At 42.9% G+C, this 16950-nt stretch overlaps 1 protein-coding gene across 1 annotated transcript in view; it reads left to right on the top strand.

Moving 5' to 3' along the window:
- The window catches only part of LOC101592417 (SH3 domain-binding glutamic acid-rich protein), a 58174-nt gene extending 56215 nt beyond the window's left edge, over positions 1 to 1959 (top strand). The window contains exon 8 of the mRNA XM_004631935.2: positions 1576 to 1959. The gene's annotated coding sequence lies outside the window, so the exon portion shown is untranslated. The remainder of the gene's footprint in view (positions 1 to 1575) is intronic.
- The last annotated feature ends 14991 nt before the right edge of the window (positions 1960 to 16950 follow it).

A 16950-nucleotide genomic window follows, 5' to 3' on the forward strand; every position in this document is an offset into this window, starting at 1 on the left:
AAGATTTTTTTTTTTTTTTTTTGAAAAAAAGTTTTGAATTCCTCAATGATTTTTTTTCTTCTGGAAAGGCAGCTTAGGATAATTATTTCAGCTTTTTTGAGACAAAGTCTTGCTGTGTAGCCCAGGCTGGCCTTGAACTCACAGCAAATCCTGCTGCCCCAGCCTTCTGAGTGCTAGGATCAAAGGTGTGTGCCACTACACCCAGGTTATTTTTTATTTGAAAGGATGATTTTAGGGGGAGCGTAGTGATGAGTGAACTATGAAAAATTTATATTTCTGGTATTTGGAATTTGAGGCAGAATCTTGGGTGCTATCTCAGGAGACTATGCACAGTGTGGAAGGGTGAATTCTCTCTCCCAAAGGCCTATCGTGGGCTGTCGAAATATCCCCTTATGAGACCAGGAGCAGGGGAACAAACAGCTTTTGGTATGAACTGCGGAAAACTCAGTTCTCACATATTTTCTCCAGAAAACACACCTTTAGTCTGCATACTGATGGATGACGTCAACAACAAAAGCAGTCAACAGCAAAAGCAATCCGTTGGTTTTCCAAGGAAATAATCCTCTCCCTTTGCATCACCTCTATACTTACATCTCAAAGCCAGACACCCTTTTGTTGGTTTTTGTTTTTGTTTTTGTGAGTCGGGGTTTCACTGTCCAGAAATCTTTATCTAGAACTGAGTAATTCTTTATTTTGTTAGGTTTATTTCTTTGCAGTACTAAGGGTTCTTTCAGTGCAGAGCAAGCATTCTACCATTGAGCTACATGCCTGACCCAACTTACTCTTTCTTTCTTTCTTTCTTTCTTTCTTTCTTTCTTTCTTTCTTTCTTTCTTTCTTTCTTTCTTTCTTCCTTCCTTCCTTCCTTCCTTCCTTCCTTCCTTCCTTTCTTCTTTCTTTCTTTCTTTCTTTCTTTCTTTCTTTCTTTCTTTCTTTCCTTCTTTCTTTCTTTCTTTCTTTCTTTCTTTCTTTCTTTCTTTCTTTCTTTCTTTCTTTCGTACAGGGTCTCGCTACTCCGCTTGGTGATGCTCCTGTCTCAGCTTCCCCAGAGCTGGGATAATAGGAATTTGGGGCCAGCAAGGTGTGCCCGCGGTTTCTGGGGCTGGCACAGCATCTGGTACCAGGGATCAAACTTGGGTCCTTGCTCTTGCCAGCCAGGCACTTAGACTGCCGAGCTATCTCTCCAGCCCTACTGTTGCTTTTTAAAATCATCACTGCCTTGTCCAGATTACTTTTCTGGTGTCAAACGTGAATTTTGTTGAAATTTTCCTTTCCAGCACTAATCTCCATAAGTTTTACCTCCCTGTCTCCTGTGGAAATTCACGCTGGAAAATGTAATTGGAGGGCTGGACTTCCTTCTGGTCTGTAGTATGGGTTGGTACAGAGAAAGGTTAGAAATGGTGCCTTGATTTTCCATGAGAAAAACTTGCTTTTCTTTCTTTGTTCTATAGCACAAAGGGCAGGTTTATCAATTAAAGGCGATATTACTCCTTACCAATGCTGCATAATGAATATGTGGTAAGCATTCTCTGTCTCCCTCTTACAGTCTATGCCCTAATATTTTCCCTTTCTTTTAGAACCATGAAGAAATGTTTCAAGCCACGAAGTGATATTTCAAGTTATGAAGCAACATTTCAAAGCATGAAACAACATTTCAAACGTTTCCCTATAAACTCAGCGACATACTTGGTCTGGAAGCGCATGCACCCTCTCACTGCGTCGGGCACTCGCCGCGGACTTGCACGGTCCAAGGTGGTTTGCTGTACACGGATGGCTGCTCCATCATGTCGACGTGAGGTTGAATGCGTAGAGTATGTGCGTGTCTTCTTCATGTGCCTGATACTCTTGGCCTTCGCTTATTTTACTTTTTCTTCTTTTTGCTCTGCACGCATAGACCTTATTAGTACCTTGCATCAAATGAGCACAAGGAATAGAACTTTTTATGGCGAAAGCATTTCGCTACAGCATGCTGGCATTCCTGATGTCACCAGATGACACCAGAGAGTGGTGTATGCCAGCAGTTGGCACAGCCAGCTGCTGGTTTCTGCCTCTGCCAGCCACTGCCTTCTGGAGCTGGCTTGTAGTTCTGGTTTCTTCCTACGTGCCTTACTCCACTTGCCTTAGGCCTAGCTTTGGAAATGCAGTGCTTCCCAGAGAACAATCATATAAATAAAGATTGATAGCAAATACCTCGCTTACTGTTTCTTTGTTCATAGTCTCTGTTTGCCAGTTTTAGTGGTTCTGGATACCATTCATGATCTATTTCTTGGGTTTAATGGGTTCCCAAAGTCCTGTTAATCTGCTTGAGATTCGTGTTCTGAGTAGTACAGACAGAGGAATCAGTTCAAAAGAAAGCACAGTAAACATGAGGGGCTGTTAGCTCTGGAGAGCTCCAAGGCCAGCAACCAATGAGGTCAGCAGCGGAAACCAGAACTACAAGCCAGCTCCAGAAAGCGGTGGCTGGCAGAGGCAGAAACCAGCAGCTGGCTGTGCCAACTGCTGGCATACACCATTCTCTGGTGTCATCTGGTGACATCAGGAATGCCAGCAGAGCCGTGCTTTGTGGATTTGTGTGGATAGCACTTTGCTATCTGAATCAAGCAAAAGAACCCCAAGCTGCTTTGTAACATTTTTGGTGAACTAGATGAGAACTCCTTGATGGTCCCCAAGAAGAAGGCAGACAGTGGTGATGAACAGCACAGACCTTCCTCATGGATGTCCAGCAGCTGCCTGAATCTTTGCTTTAGTGTCAGGCAAACTGGTAAGGTCCCCATCCTGGCCAGCCTGGCTGTGTGGCCCTCTTCCACCTATGTGGCTCTACCCACCCCAATCTTCTGTCCTGTGGTCCAATTTCTGTTTCTGACTGCCTTCCTCTTCCTCTTGTTCTTCTCCTCCTCCTCCTTCCTTTTATTCTTTTGACTCATGAGACGTTTTTGTTTGTTTCATAGTTAAGGATTCCTAGTATTTTTAATGGGTCCCTCTTATTAATTTGGAAATGTGCTTTCTGGGGAATTTACCTACACTTACTGTAGAGAGATTTCCTGGAGCACCTGATATTGGAATTTGGCTAAAATTAACTGAAATTTGTTGTTGTGTGACAGCCTGGCTTTAGGTGCACATTGGACTTTAGGTGCAGAAGCGTGGTTGAGGCCCTCAGCCTTATTTATGTGTTAAGATATTACAGAGAGGGTGGAGTGAGATGCTGAACAGTGTTTGTGGTCCTACATAGACATCTGCACTGGGGCTGTGGCAGACCTGGCCTGGTTACTCAGAGTTAATTGAGTGTTAGACAGGTTGTACCTCTTCAGTTCTTAAGGCAATGTGGCTTGGTTTGACATGTGTGCAATGAGCCTTTTACAGTTGGAAAAGGATTTTCTGAATAGTGGTCTGAGTTCCTAGACCTGCTTGTATTTGATTTATGCTGTCATCTCTGTTGGTTTTGTGTCTGTGCAGGTGATTCATGGCTTACTTTTTTGGTTGTGTGCTCATCTTGGAAAATATTGGTCTTGATGTTTTTGTTGTACTGCCTGTTATTGTAATCTAGTCCATTGTGATGATCTTTCTTGTGAGTCTGTGTAGTTGTGCTACTTTTCTTAGAAATACTGAGAGTGACTGGGGAGATAGCTCTGTGGTACAAGTACCTGCCTGGTAAGCACAAGGTCCTGAGTTTGACCCCTGGTTCAGTCAATCAGTCAATCAATCAATTAACCAACCAATCAATCAATCAATCAATCAATCCATCAGTCAATCACAGAAAGGGCTCATGCTTGTGATACGTGGTTGCTGGAGCTGTTGTAGCCAAAATGCAGCAAGTCCAGATTTTTGATCTGGTAAAGAACCAAATGTGAGAACCAGACAGAGTACTCCTAGGGACTTGCTGCTGGGCTGCCTTTTAGCTAATCGGGGCAAATTTAAGGGTGTTTTCTTTAGTATTTATTTTTTATAGCAAAAATGATTTATTGAATCTTATAGGATATGTGACACCATGCCACAACAAAGTATGTAACTTTAGATTTCAGGAGAAAGCATGTGTTAGCAATATACTTTTAAGAAAGCATTGTTGTTCATGGTTAACTCCATTAGAATCTGGTGTGGTTTCCTTTATCATTCTCAAGTTAAGCTTTTTCTAAAACAATTTAGCTATTTCAACTTAAGGTCATAGTTAAAATAACAGATTTACAAAATGTGTAAAAAATTCATTTTTGTTAGATAGCCACCATATTCGGAATTGATTTCAACACTGAAGTGTTTTACAAATGTTTTAGAATATATTTAAAAATTTTAACTCTATTCAACTAAGCATGTTCTTTTTAACAATAAAAACATTGCACCGAGGATATAGCTCAGCAGCACAGTGCCTGCTTAGCAAGTGCAAGGTCCTGAGTTCAATTCTTGGGATAACAACAACAACGTACTAAAAAATTAAAATGGTAAGTTGTTGAAAATCAAGTAAAATATTTTGAACTTAATAAATATTAAAGTAAAAAATAAGTGCTTTCATACATAGTAGTGGATACTTATTACTATCTTTTTACAAGAAGAAAAAGTTAAATTACTTTTTAAAAAACTCCATACACAACTGCAGGAACAGACATCCTTGGAAAGTCTATAAACTTTCTTGCCTCACTTTAAAAAATGATTTGAAAACTCATGAACAGATTCTGTCCTTTTAAAAACTATCGTACTCGTTATAGTTGCTACAGCTTTCATCGCTCTGCTATTAAAACACTTACAAATCAAGTAGTTTAAATAAATCAAAACCATTTTTAATTCTAGCATAACTAAGAATGGATTAATCTCCCTAAATGCAAACAAAACCAATTTGACTTCTACTACCTAAAACTGAATATTTATTGTAATTATTACTTTATTTAATAAATTGTGTTTGTTTGTGTAACTAAATAATTCATGTAGGACTATCATAAAATATTAAACAGAAGTCCTAAACTAGATTAGATCATACGCTTGATTGGTTTTCTACATTCTTCTGCTATTTATTATTTTTTGTTTTTATTTTTTCTTAGTTCATATTTGCAGTACATTATGTCTCCATTCTATGTGTGGAATTGGTGTATGGACCAACACATCATCATTGTTTTTCTTCCCTTTTCTCCTTACTCTCCCTCTCCCCTTATTTATCTCTTTACCCCTTCCTATTCTAGAAAGATCTATCTCCCTCCTTCTTATTACCTAATTTTTGTTTTGCTCTTCATATTTAGTTTCGTTTATGTGATATTTAAACTTACAGGGCTCAAGGTAACAGGATAAATCCTGAGGGGACTTGACTGACCTTATCAGATACAAAAGATACATTTCTTGTTATATAGGTCTTGCTTTATCTTAGTCTTAATCATCCAGCTGAAAAATACAAAAACAAGGTATAAAAAGTAAAGCCATATTAATATGCTGAGCTATAAAAGGCTCAAGTAAACAACTTCGGACATTGCCAGTCCTATGGATAACCCACTGCTATTATGGACTACTGGACTGTATTGGAATATTTTGCTGAATTCACATACCTATAATCTTGAAATGACAATGAAATACCCTTCTCTGAAAAAACTGAACAAAAAAAGGGGGATATGAATGAACAACCATTTTATATCTGTATATTCAAAATAGGATAGATATACAGCTACTTTCTCTTAATTCAATGAATAGAAAGATTTGTTCTAATAGTGTTTGTGGACAGGATATCATGTCTGCATCTTACACTATGACTAATCACTAAGAAGACAACAGTATGCAGTGTATTAATTATTGAAACTCTCCTACTAATCGATTTTGAAACTGTCTCATTGCTATTTGTTTCTCAATAAAATTAATTAAAAGAAAAAGAAAAAGAAATGGCATCAAGAAATATCAGTCACAAAGATATGAATCTCTGATGGAGGTAGATCCCAAGTTCCTCAGGAACATACATTTTGCCAAGAAGCACAACAAGAAGGGCTTCAAGAAGACGTAAGCAAACAATGCCAAGGCCACGAGTGCATGTGCCGAGGCTATCAAGACCCTCGTCAAGCCCAAGGAGGTCAAGCCCAAGATCATTGCAAAGGGAGTAAACCACAGGCTTGCTCGGCTTGTCTCTATTGCCCACCCTAAGCCTGGGAAGAGTATCTGTGCCTGCATTGCCAAGGGTCGCAGGCCTTGCTGGCCAAAGGCCCAGACTCCAGCCAAGGCTCCAGCTTCTGCTCCAGCCTAGCCTCCCAAAGGCGCCCAGAGTCCTGTGAAGGTGCCACAGTAAAAACCTCTTATGTGGTGATGTATAAACAGAAGGACTCGTGTGACCCCTGGGGTGCCATCTGTGGGGGGCTGGTGTCCTCCTGTGCTCTTTGAACAAATAAACCTGAGGAGGGATAAATTAATTAATAAAATAAAAAAAAAACTTACAGGGCTGATTTACTTCACTTAACATTATGATCTCAAGGTGCATCCATTTTCCTACCAATGACTCATCTATCCTTCTTTATGGTAGAGTGACATTCCATTGCATTTCAATACTGCAATTTCATCATTCATTCATCGGTTGATGGACATTTAGGCTGCTTCCAAGATTTAGTTGTTAGGAGCTGTGCTGCTATAAACATGGACGTGCATCTATCACTGCAATATGATGTCTTTAACTGTTTTGGGGAGATTTCTAGAACAGGAATAGCAGGGTTGAATGGCATTCTCAGTACTATCTCCTGTGCAACTTGGGTTCTTTTTAGAATGCCTTTGCCTGTGCCATTGACATTAAGAGTTTTACCTGTCCTATTTTCCAAGAGATCAAGTATTTCCGTTTTAACATTTATTACATGGTAAGAGATATGGTCTAGACTCAGTCTTTTGCATGTGGACAGCCAGTTTTCCAACACCACTTATTAAGGAGGCTGTCTTTCCTCCAGGGTATGTTTTTGGCCTCTTCATTAAAGATCAAATAGTACGATGTGCTTGGAGTTGTTTTTACATCCTCTATTCTGTTGCTTTGATCTGCACATCTGCCATTTATTTTATTTATTTGGTACAGGGTCTCGCCTTGCAGCTCGGACTCGTAGTGATCCTCCTGTCTTAGCCTCCCCAGTGCTGGGATTACAGGTGTGTGCCACCACTCTTGGTTTCAGTGGCTGGCACGGTGTGCTAGGGTTCTGGGGCAGCATGGGATTGAACCCAGGTCCTTGCACTTGCCAGGCAGGTGCTTAGACTGCCACACTATCTCCCCAGCTCTGAATATCTGCTTTTTGTTCCAGTACTGCACCTTTAAAAGAAAATCACTGTAGTTTTGTAATATAATTTGAAATCCAGGATTGTGATGTTTTCTGCTTTGCTTTTGTTACCCAGGATTGCTTTGCTATGCTAGGCCTCTCCTGGTTCTATATAAATTTTAGGATTTTGTGTTTGTTTGTTTGTTTGTTAGATAGGATCTCACTATGTAGTTCAGGCTGATCTTGAACTCACTACGTACCTCTTGGAGCTCCCCCTGTTTCAGCCTCCTGAGTACTGGGATTTGTTTTGCACCACTATGCCTGGCCACTAGGATTATTTTCTTTAGTTCCATGAAGAATGCTGTGTGTATTCTAATTGGGGTTGTGCTGAATTTCTATGTCAGTTTTGGAAGTATGGCCATGTTGATTGTATTGGTTCTGCCTATTTGGAAACAGGCAATGTCTTTTTGTTTTCTGATATTCTCCTTGAACTCCTTTTTCAGAATAATGTATTTTTCCTTGTCTTTCACTTGTTTTGGTTAGGCTAATTTCTAAGAATTTATTTTTCTTGTTGTTGCCTCAGCCTGGCTTGGGAAGTACAGACCCCTCACTAGGGTCAAGATGTCTGAAAGGCTAAAGGACATCAGTAGATGACCAGAGGCCACCCGGATGCAGCGTCAGGCTCTTGCATTGAGAAAGTATGAGACGGAAGAAAGGTGGGTGATATTTCCCTCCCCTGGAGGATTTCGTTGGCATCCCTCCTTCCTGCCCCGTGCTGCTCCCGACTTCCCCCACAGCCCCTGCTTCTGCGTAGTCAGCAGAGCTCTCTCCTCTCTCCTCACTGTGGGCTCAGGGTCCTGGTGGCTGCTCGCCCCCAGGTGGCCTAGACTCTCCTGCTGAGTGTGCCCATGGTTGACAGCGAGGCTTGCTGTGGTACTCAGGAGCATTTTGCATGTTTGCAGATGTCATGGGGGTCTCAAGGTTCTAGCAAACAGCTCTTTCCCATTACCCTAGCAACAACATGAGACATTTTGAAGAGAATTGAGGTGATTTGTTTCCAACCATTGAAGTAGCCTAGTCTAAAAACACTTCTTCCTTTGCTATACAAAGGGAGATGGAAATTCACGGAATTAAAAGTTTCTTTTTACTGCATTGTACTCAATTATGTCCTATTTAAAAACCTGCGTATATATGCAGAAAAATAGTATGATGTTTCCTCAACAGATGGTGTTATCCTCATGGGGGGTACTCTAGAGAATGTCGAATATCACAGAAAGCCCACCACACTGCAGGCCCTTAGAGAAGAGGCTGGAAACGCACGTGCAGCGATCTCAGCAGCCAGGGCTGCCCAAGCAGCAGGTCGCAGTGCTGATAACTGTCTGGAGGCTCATGCGAGCTCCTCTTGTGACTGGAGAGGCCAACGGTGGTGTGTAGGAATCTCATGCTGTCTCAGTCAATTTAGTATTAAAATATTTATACATGTTTTTCTTTTCCTGAAGTGTGTATATTCTTTCTCTTTGTCTCATGTCTTTTTTTTTGGCGGAACCAGGGATTGAACTCAGACCCTTGCACTTGCTAGGGAAGTGCTTATTCCACTGAGCCATCTCCCCGGCCCTTCTCATGTCTTTTTTAAATGAAAAAATATATTTATGGAATAGACAAAGATAACAAACTGCACCCCTTATTTAAATTGAATTGCTGTTTTCTTTTTTTTTTTTTTTTTTTTTTTTTTTTTTTGTCTTTTGAGACAGGGTCTTTGGTGGTACAGGGAGGAAAACTCTATGTATGATGTATGACATCAAGATACAGTTAAAGAAAAAGGTTCTAGGAACCAAGCAACCCTGTGAATATATGAATGTGTGTTGGAAAGCCTTGTGCTCCAGTGTGTTTGTTTCTCATTTGTAAGAGAAATTTTTAATTGAGGTTTTGTATTAAGTACTTTGAAAACAATGAACCACAGTGTATTAATTATTGTTAGTTCTTGCTATTTTGTTATGAAATTTGGTTTTGTCTATTCATGAAAAAGAACAACAAATTTTCATATGAAAAAGCAAAATAGGGCTGGTGAGATGGCTCAGTGGTCTAAAGCACCTACTTAGAACAAGCTTAGCAAAGCAAAGGGACTGCGGTTCAATCCCCCAGCACCACATGCCAGCCAGCCCCGCCCCCTGGTGGGCTGAGCTGGCCACACACACACACACACACACACAAAAATAAAAAAAGAAAAAGAAAAATAATTTTGAAAAAAGTAAAGCACAGAGAACTGGAATAAGTCTATGATGATCTGAAGCTAGCAGAGGTTTAAAGAATTTGACATTAACTTAAGAGCCCCTAACGTTTAGGGTCACAATTTTCTTTTTTGTTTTTAAATCAGAAGAGCAACTACGCAGAAACCTACATACATTTTCTTCTACTCTGGGTTTCCTGTTTCTTTGGATTCAAATCCATCTTTGCTGTAAGACTCCAGAGTATGCATTCAAGATGGTTTGCTTCTGGTTCCTTGGTGAGGATTTTTTTTTGTTTTGTTTCTGTTTTTGGTACTGGGAGTCAAGCTTTAGACCTTGCCTGTGGCAGCCAGTGCTGTGTCACTGAGCCATAATTCCTGGCCCGTGTTTCTTGGCGAAATGGGAGGAGACGCATCACTGCTAGGGATTGGGGAGTCTTTCCAGTGTTTTCATAAAGTCCCTGGGGAGCGGGGACAGGGCAGAGGCCCCAGTGCACTGTAATAAGAAAGAAGGACCGATAGGTGGTGGCAAGAGACAAACTTCTGACCCCTTACCACAGCCCTGAAGTCTCTGGCTCTGAGTTCGCAGTGCTGTCCTGCAGGTTGAAATCAGAAGCATAAGGTGTTTGTCAACCAGACAGGAAAAACAAGCCAAAACAAAGCCCTCCACACCAGTCGGGGCCGTGATTAAGATATCATTTTCAGTGCTTTCCTGAGGGTAACCGGTTTTGAGATAAACATGATGCATTCCTAAAAGCTTCAGAATGGGCAGTTGCTTGTTATGGTGTCCCACTCTGCCCCATGTGGAAGGGCCCCAGACTTGGCCAGCTGACTGATGGTGACAGTTTTGATGGAGACACAGGATTTTCTTACACCTTTTAAAAAATTATTATTTGATGCAAGGTTTCGCTATCAATTCAGACTCGTAATGATTCTCCTGTCCCAGCCTTTCCAGTGTTGGGGTTACAGGTGTGTGCCACCACACCCGGTTTTGGGCCTGCATGGCATGCCTGGGGTCCTGGGGCAGCATGACATGCAGTACCGATATTGAATTCGGGTCCTTGCGCTTGCCAGACAGGCACTTAGACAGCCGAGCTATCTCCCCAGCTCTCTTGCACCTTTGAATGGTTCTAATTCACTCTAGAAACATGAGGATAATGCAAATTATCAAAGCATTAGTACACAAATTATCAAAGTATCACATTTAGCTCAAAACCGGTTATCCTGGGGAAAGCACCGAAAATGATGTCTTAATTACTGCCCCAACTGGTGTGGAGGGCTTAGTTTTGGCTTGTTTTTTCCTATGTGGTACAGGCTTTTCCTGTACTCAACCTCCAGTCCTGATAAAAGGCATAGACAAACGGTTGGATATATACTCATGACCCTAGTGACCTATTCCTTTTGTAGGTTTTTACGGTGCTTGGCTTTTTTTTTTTTTTTCTTTTTTTCTGCTTTGTTTTGGAAAGGATTTCTTAAAGATGGAAAAACCGAGCTTTGAAGTCCTTAAGATGCATTAGTAGTTGGGCATGTACTTCCAGTACTCAGGAGGCTGAGGCAGGAGGATCGCTGTGAGTCAGAGGCCAGTTTAGACTACATAGTGAGACTCTGTCCCAAACACAACCAAAACTGAACTAAACTAAACTAAACTGAACTGAACTGAACTGAACTGAACTGAACTGAACTGAACTGAACTGAACTAAACTAAACTAAACTAAACTAAACTAAACTAAACCTTCCCCAAAATAAAAAATCCAAACCAATAACAATAAAACATGCATTTGCAATATGTTGGGATGTCTTCTAACTAAATCTGACAATACTCACTTGTGGAAGGTTTAAGTGGGGAGGGGGTCAGCTGTGACTTGAAGAGGGATGGGGGGCTTAGAGTATGGGGGATCCCTGTCAAGTCTAGCATTTGTTGGTTCAGTGTCTGGATCTTTCTGGCACAGGAGCACGAAGCCTTCTCTCAGACCTCTTGGAATCAGATGGACAGTTGAGTGTTAGAAGCGGGGTCTCTCTCGCATCATTTTCACTTGCCAACCTGAGCTGTGTGCCTGCTATGACTCTGGCTCTGCAGGAAGGGCTTCATGAAACTGCTGTCATATGTGCACAACGTGCACACCACCCTCATTTGACAGCAGGGGAAACTGAGGCTGGAGGTGCTTGTGTGCTTGCATGAGGTCGCATATTCTGGACATAGCTAAGCTGGAGCTGAAATGGGCATGTGTCCCTCCCCAATGGCAAGGACAGCCGCCCCAATGAACCTTGGTCTTCAGTCACTTGGCACTCACTCTGGGGAGCAGGCAATGGGCAGTGGGCAGTGGGCAGGTGGAGCCTCACCCAGGGTCCTCCTTTCCTGGCCTCCTCAGGCCCAGTTCTGTCCATTGGCACCATGCTGCCTTGAAGATGGATGTCCAGGCCTTGGAGGACAGAGGCATGTCCCCACAGATGTGGTTTCCTAGCAGGTCCATCAGAGGGCACCCTCTCCTTGTTGCCCAGTTTTTGCGATGCTTGCTGCCACCCCAACCCTAGCCCAGGTGCAGAGGAATGAAATCACTGCCAACCCGCAGCACTCTGGAAATCGCCGGGGTGGGGAAGGTGGTTAGACCCAAAGTTGCAGGATGCAGAGAACAAATGTAGGACTGCCATCTGCCTGGCTGTGCCTGAGAACACCCTGTTCACCCTCACTTCAGGAGGCACGTAGAACTCAATAACTTCATACTTAGCTGTCAGCTGCACTGGACACTTGCCACTGGCTCCTTATGGCATCTTTCACTCTGGGGACAGTGCCTTCCGCCTCTCACTTGGGGAGTGTTTATGGAGGCGAGGTGCATCTGAATCCCAAGACATTTTTAGTTTTGTAGAGGGCAGTTTTGTTTTTTTAAAATAAGTTATCATTGACTTTAATCATCAGAATGACAAAAATTACCTAGGGAAGAAAACAAAGCACATGTGGAAAACATCCCACTCAGAGACTTAATTCTTCTCAGATTCAGCAGAATCATCCCCACCACTTTGAATTCTTTTTTTTTTTTTTTTTTTTTTTTTTGCGGGCAGCTTAGCGCACCCTGGGGGGGGGGGCAGGGCTGGTGCTTGTGGTGCCAGGGTTCGAACCATGGTCCCTGAGCTTACCTAAGCTTGCCTAAGCAGGCACTTTAGGCCACTGAGCTGTCTCGCTGGCTTGAATTCACTTTCTGATTCCTGTCATAACCTTTAAAAGGAGCTTCTTCTGCTACGTGAGCACCTGACACTGCTCATGGATTCTTTAATACTCTGGTGGAAAGGGGCTGACTCCCTTCTCTGGCTGACTTCCTCCTGAGACTTCCTCACCGCAGAAGCAAGCTGCGTGGCTTCCCTGTTAGGTTAGAAAGGGCAGAGCCGGTCCCAGCCGGTCTCTCTCTCTTGGAACACTGCCCTTGAGCCCCAGCCATGGGCCCCTGGGAGAGGCTGCGCAGGATTCCCCGAGAATCCAGCCCTGTCAGGGAGGGGATGTGAGATTTCAGCTCCAGCCCTTAGCCACTTAGTTTGTACCCTACCCAAACTGCAGATTGATAAGCACAGGAATGTGCTCTTTGGTGGGGTGGTTTGTGTGTGGGCTGGATTATCAGACAGACAGACAGACAGACAGACAGACAGACAGACAGACAGACAGACAGACACAGACACACACACACACACACACACACACAGAGCTTTCTTTCCCCCGTTGTTCAAGTCTTTGCTTATTCCAGAAGGAATGGTGTTCCCCAGTGTGCACCTACAGGTGAAGGCTGGTTAGCGTTGCCTCTAGCATCATGTGTCCCTCAGTATTTCCTCAGAGGAAATTCACTGAGCACTCTGACCTCTCAGGTACTATAAGCAATCCATTTGGAGCTCCTAATCTCTTCTGTGTGTGTATGTCAGCCTTCTCCTCCTGGCCAGTGGCTTTTTTTTTTTTAAACTCTTTGCTGAAATAGATCCCCAGTGTAAGAATCGGATTTGAGGAGAGCTGCTTATTGTTGTTACAGGGACTTTGAACCACAAAGGAAACCTATGCTAGACTGTAAAATTTTGTAAATATCAGTTTTATTGAAGTTTAACTTACACAACAGTCTTTGCCTGTTGTGAGTGTATAGGTTGACGAGTCCTGGCAAACTTGTACCTTCATGCACCCAGCACCCCCTTGGAGCTGTCAAGGCACAGGGCATTCTCTCACCTCATAATGCTCCTCTCTGCTCCTGTATGGCAAAGCCCACCTGCCCACTGTCCCTAGGCCATGGCCGGGCAGCCTGGTGACCTTCTAGTGAACATTTTCTTTTTCTAGAACTTCATCTGCAGGAGGAAAGCAGTGATTAACCGGCTCTGTGTGGGGCTTCCTTCCCTCCCTGCAGTGGTGTGAGCCCCCCATCGCTGCTGCAGCTGTTTATCCCTTTTATTCCTGAGAGTAGCAATCACTGGGTTATTTATTCGCACTGCTATTGGTGGGCAGGTGAATCATTTCCAGTCAGGGGTATTTTTAATAAAGCTGGCATGGACATTTGTGCGTAAATCTTCTTGCACATAAATATTTTATTTCTCTACATAAATACCCAGTAGAAAATTGAGAGGGCAGGATTTGGGAGACTGAATCCACATTCCATTAGTGTTTGTGAGCCTGAGCACAGTGCCCTGAGCCCAGCTTTAAAAAAATTTCTTGATGAGGAAAAGAAATGAATACTTGCTGCATCTTTATTTTATGCAGGATACTTTTTTGAAGGACTTTTCATGTGTTTTTGTACAGTTGTGTTTGCCATCTTGTCAGTGTTACCCTCCTGTCACTGGGGCACCATAACTGACACCCACAGTTTAAAGAAGGAGGTTTCCTGTGGCTCACAGTTTAGAAGATTCAGTCCGTAATCAGCAGGCTTTAAGGCAAAAACATAAAGGCAGAAGGGCGGGGTGGGATAACTTCTCACTCAGTTCACAGTGGAGAGGAAGCAGGGCAGAGACTGGCAGCACAAGGAAGAGTGGAGGGCCCTGATACAGACCTCGAGACTGCGTCTGCATCTGCGTCTGCTCTACCAATCTCCTGGGCCCCAATCTTGCAAAGCCAATCGGCTCGCACTCCGCTCACACTGCTGCAAAAGGCTTGTTCTGGCTCACAGTTTCAGAGGCTTAGTCCATGTTTTAACTGGTTGCGTTGCTTCTGGACCCACCGTGAGGCAGGGCCCAGTGAGCCCCACTCTTGATAAACTCAGTGAGTGCTGTACTCCTCAGTGCATTAATCCACGGAGCTGGTCACAGCCCTTGTGATCCAGAAGCTCCTCCTGTGGACACTGCTGCCCTGGGGATGAAGCATGAAGGATGGGAGCCTCGGGGGAGAAATCATACTTGAGCCTAGCAATAGTGGTCCTTCAGAATCCATGTAGGTCAGAGTCCAGGATCACTGGGTACAACAAAATGAGAGGGTGTGCAGGCCTCTCAGGTAAAGTGGCATGGTGTTGCTTAGAGATTAGGCACATCTTCCCATCCACTTCAAGTCATCGCTCAGCTATGTATAACACTAGTGCAATGTAAATAGTTGCTGTGCCATATTGTCTAAGAAACAGAACAAGGACGAAAGTTTGCATGTGTCCACTACAGGTGCAATCTGTTTCTCACAGTATTATAGCTCTGAAATTGATCAAATCCATGCATACAGAAGGCCAACTGTATTTAGACCTTTTAACAGCCATAAGGCACAAGTGTGATTTTTGCAGAATTGTATTTGTAGCTGAGAAATGCGGGCTCAGAAGAGTTAGGTACGTGTGGCAGGCACACACAGCTAGGAAGCTGTAGAACTAGGGTTTGTGCCTTGTCTTTGAGCTGCCACACCAGGTTTCTACATTTCCATTAGTTTCAGCTGCCCGTCCAAGGAACTGAGGGGACTGAGTTCGCAGGTGCGGAGTCTGTCTGCCCAGGCAGCAGGTCAGAGCCTGTGCAGCGAGGCTGAGTGGGCTGTGTGCCAGGATGCTGGCTTTTTTGTTGCATCATGGGTGGAAAGAAGAGAACCAGCAGCTGCATTTAGGAACATTTCCCTGTAGGTCCTATGTTACTGCCTTCTGCCATTAAACCAATCATTGTCATCATGTTGAATTTAGACTAATTTTCTGGCTCTGGGTGAATTCACAATAAAAAGCACTCCAAAAAAATCCATAGACTGTATTCTGGAGTCCTCTTATCTATCTATCAATCATCTATCTATCTATCTATCTATCTATCTATCTATCTATCTATCTATCTATTTTTTGTCCTCTTCTTTATAAAAAGTTAATTATGTGTGTGTGTGTGTGTGTGTGTGTGTGTGTGTGTGTGACTGGCTCAGCCCACCCTGGGGGCGGGGCTGGCATGACATGTGGTGCTGGGGATCGAACCACAGTCCCTGTGCATTTTCCTAAGCAGGCGCTTTAGACCACTGAGCTATCTTGCCAGCCTTAAAATTTTTTATTTTATTAGTACATGTCCCTAGTACAGAATGTTTCCATTTCTTGTGTGAAGCTGGTACCTACGCATCACACATCCCAAGTTTATCCTTTTTTTAAAGTTTATCTTTCTTTATAGCAGAGTAGTGCTCCACGGTAGGTAAATACCTCCATGGTATGTAAACACCATGCTATTTTCGTGTATTGGAAATCAAACTCAGGACCTTGTGTTTGCCAGGCAGGCTCTGTCCCACTAAGCTATACCCCCACTCCCATACTTTATTTCTCCATTTGTGTGTTGATGGACATATGGGCCACTTCCAAGATGTAGCTATTATGAATTGTGCTGCTATAAACATGGGTATGCTCGGATCACTGTACTGTGACGTCTTTAGCTCTTTCAGGAAGATATCTAGGTGGGGAATATATAGGTCAAGTGGAATGTCTAGTTTTAGTTTTTTGAGGAATCTTCATGCTGATTTTCATAGTGGTTGTACTAGTTTACATTCCCACAAATAATGTAGAAGGATTTCTTTTTTTTTTTCCACAGTCTTTCCAGCATTTGGTTTCTTAATAATGGCCATTCTTTTTAGGGTAAGATAGACTCTCAGTATTATTTAAATTTGCATTTCTCTACTAGACAATGATGTTAAGTATTTCCTCCTGTATTTACTGGGCATTTGTATTTCTTCTGTGAAGTATCTATTCATTTTGCTTGCTCAATTTTTGATTGGGCATTTAAATTTAGGAGGGTCTAACTTTTTGAGTTCTCGGTATATTCTAGATATACCGAGTGCTCTGTCTGAGGAATTGCTAACAACATTTTTTTCTATTTTATAGGTTGCCTTTTCACTCTGTTGGCTGTTTCCTTTGCTGTGCAAAAGTTTTAAAGTGTAATATGGAGGCTGGGAATATAGCTCAGCAGCACAGCACCTGCGTGGCGAGCTCAAGATCCTGAGTTCAATTCCTGGTGCTAAAAAAAATGCAACATGATCTCACTTGTTCATTCTTGAAACTATTTTCTGTGCCCCTGGAGTGGGGGGGTCTGTTCAGAAAGTCCTTGCCTACACCTATGACTTCAAGAATTTTGCTTTTCTTGTCTTCCAGCAGGTTAAATGTTTCTGT

This window comes from Octodon degus, unplaced genomic scaffold, assembly GCF_000260255.1.
Source record: "Octodon degus isolate 3935 unplaced genomic scaffold, OctDeg1.0 scaffold00045, whole genome shotgun sequence".
In the NCBI taxonomy this organism is placed as follows: Eukaryota; Metazoa; Chordata; class Mammalia; order Rodentia; family Octodontidae; genus Octodon; species Octodon degus.